Source organism: Ambystoma mexicanum, chromosome 8 (assembly GCF_040938575.1).
Source record: "Ambystoma mexicanum isolate Mex_15411 chromosome 8, UKY_AmexF1_1, whole genome shotgun sequence".
NCBI classification, from domain to species: domain Eukaryota; kingdom Metazoa; phylum Chordata; class Amphibia; order Caudata; family Ambystomatidae; genus Ambystoma; species Ambystoma mexicanum.
This window is the reverse complement of record NC_090929.1, coordinates 466,788,771-466,797,512: the sequence shown is the minus strand read 5'-3', so window position 1 is coordinate 466,797,512 and position 8,742 is coordinate 466,788,771. Positions and strand designations below refer to the sequence as shown.

General features: G+C 43.6%; 1 long non-coding RNA gene across 1 annotated transcript; it reads left to right on the top strand.

The window, feature by feature from the left end:
* The first annotated feature begins 2,517 nt into the window (after positions 1-2,517).
* LOC138472089 (uncharacterized) lies at positions 2,518-8,068 on the top strand. Its single transcript, XR_011268557.1, has 2 exons — positions 2,518-2,691; positions 7,470-8,068. It is a non-coding gene; the product is annotated as an uncharacterized lncRNA (long non-coding RNA).
* The last annotated feature ends 674 nt before the right edge of the window (positions 8,069-8,742 follow it).

Below are 8,742 nucleotides of genomic sequence, written 5' to 3'. Positions count from 1 at the left end.
CCTAAGCTCTGATCACGGAGCTCACCAATAACTTTTTCCGTTCAGCTCTGAGCACATAACCTTTATTTTTCCTCTCTCGCTCTGAGCACAGAGCACACCAAAGTCACTCTTCCTTTCATTTTTTTATTTTTCCCCCCTCGCTACGGTCAGGGAGCACACAATTCACAACCCCACGGCCCGGGTTCCTGCACTCAGCTGTCCAGAAGATCCGGACATGGAGCGCCCATGGAGCGCCCCCCTCGTGACCCGGGACTACATAAGTAGGAGTGCTCACCATTTCAGAAGCGAGGAGGGGCTTCCACGTTACGGAGCTGCTGCAGTCTCAGGCGAGATGCGACACCTGGCATTGCAGGGCATCACAAAATCCTGGGCGAAAGGCATACCCATCGTGGGGACCCGGGAACCTTGTTGCCATTGTTGTAGCTGGCACTGGATTCACCCAGGGCTGCCAGATCGTTGTTGTGGGCACACAGCGGGTGATGATATTGCCGCGGTCACGCAGCGGGATGGTTGCCGTAGACACATGACCTTGCAACAATGGGCCGTGGTGACACAGGCTTATCCGGATGGTTTCGTGTCACACGGAACTAAACATACATAATGCTGTGGGCACACAATGTTACTCAAATAATGGAGACAGACACAGGTGTTCCATTCATGGAGTCTGCCGCCAGACTACTGCACATGCCAGCAGGAGGCTCCTTTTATTAGAAGCATGTCATGACTTGGTCATGAATCCAGCCTTAAAGGGCACATCATCACAATATGGAACATCGGGATTGGCCCCATCATGATTTCTGGTACCGCTCCTTGTGTGTGTTTCGTACCCCACACAGACCTCATTAGCTGCCGGCTTCATCCTTACGCAAGCCTCAATCATCTCATTTGTATCCCACCTGTAATTCTCAGCATATTTGTGGCACTGCCACTGTTGTTTGTTTTTGCTTGCTGTAAAGCACCATTTTATGCTGCTTGTACCTAACAAAAATAATGAGGATTATCTAAAAAAAAATATGTCAGCACTGCCACTGTAAAGTATATTTTCAAAATACAGTGCCCTAAGAAAATCATGATGCTTGTCAAAACAACATATGGTAAAAGTTCTACTGTACAGCACATCTTTATGTTGATAGTTGCCTCACCTCTTCCCCCCCCTTTGGGTTCCCAGTGCCCCAATTAAGTACCCATGTCACTCTCACCGAGCCCCAGTTGGCTCCAACATTAATGATATATAAGCTCAATAAAATAGACAGAGGAACACGTATAAATTAATATATGATTTTGTTTATCATGTTTTGGAATGTTTTATTAAAAAATAACAATTTGGCTCACGCTGGATACTTGCCCAACAAATCGGCCAAATACTCAAGTTAAAATTCAGAACAGTTATATCTGAAATAGAGGTGTACCGAATAGTAGATTTAAGTATTCGTCCGAATAGAAAATAGTAGGACACGGAGCCGAATAGTTGCCTTTTTAATACATAAAATTATGTAGGCAAGAAACACTTTGTCTTTGTAAATTAAAAACACACATTAAAATATGTACACCAATTCTTCATTGCATTTCTCTTCTTTGTTGTCTACAGAAGATGTTTGTGTAAACGATCAAAGGAATAAATTAACGGAAAATAAACAGTTCTATAACAGCACAGTTTGTTTTTGTGTGCATTCATATGTGTCGCTTGTTGGGCAGGACCCAAGTAACTAAGAGTAGATCAAAAGTATAGTCTGCATGTATGAAATCACTGTGAGGGGAGACTCATACTTTCAAATGTTCATTTTGGACTTGCCCATCTTTAACTTTCTGGCTCCAGGAAGGCACCGAAACGCAAAAGGAGTGATTACATCAATTAGCTGACTGCTGAAGTGCTACTGAATCCAAACCTTTGGGATGCTAAAACCATGCTTTCTAAGATGTTTTCATTAATGGATAATATTAGATAATTTTTCTCTTTGTTTTTTGGATGGGGTATGTTTGTGGTGTTTTGGGGCTTGGTAAAAGACAACAGCTAAAAATATATATGGACTGCTGAGTTGTCAACGGTTCGCGGGTGACCCTATATGGAAGGGACAGTGCTGATTTTCAGATCTGTGATTGGCATGTGCATATATATTTTCCTTATTTGCTTCACTTGTACATCTATTTGGTCCAATGTTTTAAAATTGTAAACTTCTATCTCCTTGTCTTTATTACAAAAATATTACTCTTTATTTAAATCTCTAATGTTTGGAGGAATATTTCTGCTGCTATAAACTGGGGCATTTTGGTTAAACATTTTTTTAAACTCCCAATCTATTGCATAGCCTCATTCTTTAGTAATCTCTGTCACCTTTAACCAATTCAAAGGGACTCATTTTGGCAACATGAAAAAGTGAGGGGGCAGCAATTTCAACACGTTTCGATACTGCAAGCACATCTCTGCAGCAGGCACAATTCACAGTGATTGGTGCACGTGATAGCGAGACAAACGGAAATAGAAATCACTGAGGTTGCCTGACTTGCATGGCTCCCGAAATGCGACGCACATTCGCATAGTAGCGATCACGTGCTCCATGTCAATAGACATTGGTGCACATGATCGCAAGACACACAGAAGTAAAAATCACTGCAGTTGTGACCGGACTCATTCTTCCCTCTGATTGACTGGACGCGGAACTTGCACTAAGCGCTGGAAAGTCTCCATCTACGGTAAGGGAATATGCGATGGCATCTATGCTTTCGGGTGTGCATTTAGCTACTGTCATGCCTGGAATGCTCCGGTTCTTCCATTTTTCACGGACCGCTCCATACACTTTGGCTATAGGCAAGGGGAGGCTGGACTGTATTCCTGCCACTATTGTCTCATAGATGCACGGATGACGTATTGACTAATACGCAGTATAATCTTTCAGGAATAATGCAATTGTCCTAAAAACCCTCCTATTTGATTTTTTACTGTCAAGGGAACATGGAGGGATAGAGGCACCACAGTGGTTGCATTACCAGACCGTGCATTCCATGAGTTGCATCACACATTTTGCACAAAGCAGATGTGACCTACGTTAGCATTCATTGTTATAACCCTTGTATGCTGTATGTGTTACTCTGTACAAAACGAGACGCTAACATAGGGGCACCTTAATTCCGCTTATAGAAATATGAGTGCCAGTTACTTTATCAGTCATATTGAACCACTCAGTGGTTTGTAGGCATTATCTTGAAGTCATGTTATGTGAGATTAAATACTATGCTGGAATACTGTGTTAGTCTCACACATATTCCTGTTCTAATTTAGTATGTGTAACATTAAAAAGTGATCCTACTCTATATTACTTTTATTGTAGGGATCCACTGCAGTTCTTTGCATACATGGCAACATAAGGCGTTGTGGTAACGTATTCTACTCCCATCGCCTCTATTAAATAGCATTGAATAGTTTAGTGTTGATAAAGAAGACTGTCCTGAAGAAAGCGGTTCTAATAAACACATACCGCTGAAACCGGTAGACAGCAGAAGTTGCATTAAGAGGCAGTAATCAGTGTTTCTGTCCCAGCAACTTGGACTTGACGCTCTCTCACTGAGTGGTTCACACTAGTCAGAGTCAGCTGAGAGTCCATTGTCTTCATAGCCATTTTCTGCTATACATTTTGTAAGTGTTCTTAGTTATTCTTAATTGAAGAGAATCCATGAAACAAGGTCAGTTGGTCTATAAGTAAATGAACCGTTTCATTGCCATAAACATACCTCTGAAACTTGCCATGGACGATCTCTCTCATTTTTACCTGATTGTGTCTGTGAATGTCAGAGAGTGGTTTAAGAGGGAACAAGAGACCTGCCCCACTATTGCTACTCGATTTATTTCTTTTTCTTTTTCGATCTGCTTTTACATAAGCGGCACACCAGCACCTTCTAGGATTCGTTTCCATTAGGCAGAGATAGATAAAAAATCTGACTACCCTTGTGTTTCTTTTGTGGTGAATGCAGAGTCAGTTCCATCTATTGACCCATGTATGAATGAGTAGCCTGCTGCACAGTATTAATATGTAGATGTGCTTTGCCTTCTTTTGTGTCACTTACAATTCCCAGTGAGCCTTCTTACTTGCTTTATAACCTAGCCTGCAGGCTGAATGCAATTCTTTGCTGAAAGCAAATCACTGCCTAAGCTATTTTACAGACAGTATGGAACTTCCTGGATTATCTGCAGCAGTTAGATTAATCTGCTTAATTATATAATGCTTTGATTGGCAATTATTGGGATTGGAACCTGAAACTCTCATATTACTCACACCTGTCATCAGCAAATCAGTAGACCCCTAAAGAAAAGAAAATTTCGAATAGTGACTTTGTATACTAGTTTTCATCTACACACTACAAATCTCTTCCGCAAACACGCTTCCCACTGAGCCATCTTACTTGCTTTATAATCTTATCCAGCAGGCTGGATAAAGTTATTTGCTGCAGGCACACTATCACCTGAGATATTTTACTCAGGGGTTTGAACTTCCTGGGATATCTGCAGCAGTTATATTAATAATTTTTCCAACAGCGACTTTGTATACTATCCTAGCTCAATGGTTTTCAATTGAGAAATACCGGTGAGACCAGCGACATCTCGCTGCACATTCAAAATATTGTGACTTTTGCTTTAACTCACAAACTCTCCAGCAAACCACCAGATTAAAGTCTGTCCAGCACATGAAGGGCCGAGACTTTGTTTGCGCATTCACACCTCTGCTCTGTCTGTACTCAATTAAATAAGTGACAGCAGCATTTGTGTAATTAATTCATTATTTTTTTATTGATAGCATTTATGTAATGCCCACACCCAGGACTATCACTGCGTTTGTACCAAAGATAGTAAGCATGAAATATTCAGCAAGTTACATGATGGAAAAGAACATAAAAGTCTGGCACATAGTAGTACAGGTCAGGTAGTAGGAAGTGGAAAAGGAGTGTCATCGTAAGAGCAAGGTTAGTCGTATTTATCATACAGTCACGTTTTCACAAGCTTCTCGAAGGCATGGTGAGAGGTCTCATTTCTGATACGGGACACTAGAGAGTTCCAGAAAGTGGGGGCTGTGACCCTGAAGCTCATGCTGTCTGCTCTGGCATGTTTGAATCAAGGTCTAACCAAGGGGGTGTGATTCGATGAGTGTAGGGAACGGCCTGATGTCTCTGTGTGATGCTTTTGTTCAGGTACAGGGGAGCTTCATTATAGATAGAGCGGTGGGCAATGGAAAGGGTTTTAAAGTCAATACAGGCTTTTATAGGCAACCAGTGAGCTTCTTTGTGTGCTGCCATGATGTGATCAGATAAACGGAGTCCCAGTGCAGCACAGAGTGCTTTATTTAATAGAAGTTGCAGTTTGGCGAGATTAGTACCTGACATGTCCTTGAGGAGGACATTACAATAATCCAATTTACTGAGAATCAGGGCTCTGGCAAGCGTGAGACAGTTATTAGTGGACAGAAATTGTCTACTTAGAGTGATGAGTTTGGCCATAGAGGAGGCAAGGGCAGTGATGTGCTTAGACATGGTGAGCTCTGTGTCAAGGTAGACCCATATGGTTTTAACCTGTTTGAGGACTGAAATAACAGAACCGTCAATGGTGAAAGAGGAATAAGCAGAGTCAAGTGGTTTGAGGGTGTGGGGGGGAGCCCACCATGAGTAGCTGTGTCTTGCATCATTGAGACAGAGGTTATTGTTGGCCATCCAGTTATGGATAGTGCTGTAAACATTGATAATTGAGATCATGGGCCTAATTATGAGTCTGGCGGTACCGGAAAAACCGGCAGGCTGCCGCCAGACCGGTAATACCATTCCGCTTCCGTGATTGCCGGAATTACCGGGGCATTACAACCCCCGGTGACCCGGTAATTCTGGAGGTGGAATTCTGTAAATCCCCATTCCCATGGAGTCCAATAGGACTCCATGGGGATGGGGACCATGGAAAAACTGGTTCCGTCTATGACAGAGCCGGTGTTTCCATGTCCGCCTGCAGGCGGGTGGTGTTACTTCCGCCAGGTGAGCCCTGGCGGGAGTGACACCTCCCGCCTGCAGGACTCGGAATCAGCCGGTCGGGAAACAACGGTGGAGGCGGATTTACTGCCACCGTTGTTTCCGGACCGGCTGACTCATAATGAGGCCCATGCCTTCAGAGTAGGTACCAGAGAGGGAGGAGACAAGGATTTTCGTGTCATCAGCAAAGTTGGTGTAGATGATGCCAAGCGAGTTCCATAAGGATTAACATGACATGCTTGAATGGTTCCAGGCACAATCAAAGCAGTACTTAATATATTTTGCAGGGGAACTATTTAGCTTTGACAAAAAATTAATTAAGTATTTGTCCAAAGCCGAATATGTCATTTTGAGCCAGAATTCAGCCGAATACTTAATCGAAGCTGAATTTTGGTACACCTCTAATCTGAAATAGAGACCCTGGCCCTCACTGGGAGTTTGGCAGTCGAGAAATAAAGGTGCCAGTAGCAACGTACCAGCACCTTTTCCAGACCGCCATACTGTAAGTATGCTGGTAGGGGCACTGAACTAATGGCAGGCCTGACCGGCCGGGAGTTCAGGCCCCTACCGGTATGTTTTTCACTGAAGCACCAGCACCGTTAAGAATGGTGCAGGTGCTTCAGTGTCCCCATACCCATGAAGTCGTTTTGCCCTCCATGGGAATGGGGATTTACTGTATCGCAACCGCTTGTTATAGCGCCGGGATGTCTGGCATCGGTAACAGTGTTACGGGGTCACGGTAACCCGCCAGTAGCCGGCAAACTCGCAATGAGACCCACTGTATGAACATCTGCAAAATTACGCCCAACTGGGGAGTTTGGAAATACAAGTCAGCGTGGAAATACAAGAGATTCCCCTTTTAATTTCACGATTTGCATGAATTTTACAATTGAGAAATCATGAATTCCAAACATTAACGGTCCATCTACTGCCAGATTTCCAGACCTGAACATGTTGTTCAGAATGGGCAGTCGAAAGCTGTGTCTCACAGAACAGTGGCCACTTACTTGCTTTTCGTAAGGCCTGCGCTGGCTTTGTCTAGCTGAAAATTCACGCGGCGCTCCCCACGGAGGCCACTTGGAGAACTTGCGAGAAAGAGAATCATAACAATTTGCCCCAGCTGCCTCCAGAACAGCGCCCCCTGGGACATGGCAGGTGTGCTGGTAATCACGCTTCAGGATTATATTCTGCACCCAGAGGGGCTGCGACAGGAGGATTAACCAAGCACTAGAAAAGCGTTTTGCCAACCCAAAAAAACGACAACAGTAAAACCACACCGGCCAAGTACTGCAGCTGTGCAGTATAAATGGTCAATATCTACGGCACAGCCACACTATATACATCATGTGGGAATTATGTTCAATTATTCAAATCATTCTGCTAAAAAGAATTTTTAACAAAAAAAAGCTAAATCATGTTTGTGCGTGCAATTCTGAAGCCAACTGAAATCTATGATGGTGTTTCTACAGGAAATTCTCCGGAGAGGGCGCGCACCTGTGACAACCTCCTCCTGGGACAAAGACTGCATAACAGCACTGATGTCAAGACCGGTATGCTGCTGCACTGTCGGCCTTACTTTACATTTCCAGCAGGAAAGCAACCAATAACAGAAAAGCATCAATCCCAAGAACACCTGCGGCCAGATAATCAAAGCTTTGCCCTTGTGCAACAAAAAAAGAAAGCAACTGAAGTTAGCACACACTTTGCCGTTTAGATTAAACGGAATGGGGTACAGATGCTTAGACACATGGTATTATCTAAACATGTTTCACCAGGGCAACATTGAAGGAGGCTGTTTTATGTACTTTGTTTTTGTTGCGTAACCTGAAAAGACATTCAGTAAACACATGGCGTTATATGTTATGCAAGAAACCTAGTATAAAAACAGTCTGATTCATTTTCGACCTTTGAACAAATGTTTTTAGATAATATGGATTGTGGCCAAACCTGTTTTCTCCATTTTGTGTTATCAAAGCATTTGTTCAATGTTTAACACTGGGGCAAAAGGAGGGGCTTGTCTGTACTTGAACACTTCAAGCATCAAATGTCATTAAAAGGCCAATCGTAATCTGCCCTTCCCAATTGGCTCATATTCTGTATCCAACTCCTTCTCTTTCTTTGCTGCTTTCAGCAGAGGAGTACAGTTTCCATTGCTCCAGGTAATAAATCTGTGAGATTAATGTGTATTACCCAGAGCTTAAAGTGGCATGGGCCAGTCAGGACCGAACCCTGGCAGAGCCTGACAAGTGCTTTCACCCAACAGAGATGGTTAAAGGGCTGCCTGCAAGGGTCAGACATTCTGACCAAGAAACAAAAGGAGAGGTGAGTGTACCAAAAGGTATGATAGCATTGCTCCCGCCTTTCCTTATGTTTGTTAATCAGAAGCACCAACCCCCGCAGGCAGCCCTATCACCGACTCTGTTGGGTGAAAGGGCTGTGTATGTAGGTCGGCACCTGTGATAAAGAAATAAAAGGATACATTGTGCAACAAAAATGATGATAGAAAAGAGCCCGCCTCTCCTGCCTGGCCCTCAGTGTCATCCCTTTCCCGTCCACTCCCCCATGCTGCTCATACCTAGGCCTCGCTCCCTTTTTAGAGCCCACTCTCGATTCCTCATCCCACTTAAAGCACTGGCATTATCACATACATTTCACTCTTAGTTTTGTAGCTCAGATTTATCATTATACTGAATTGTTGATTGGCGCCTCCCCAGCATACAGTCTAGTTGACTAGTCGCAGGG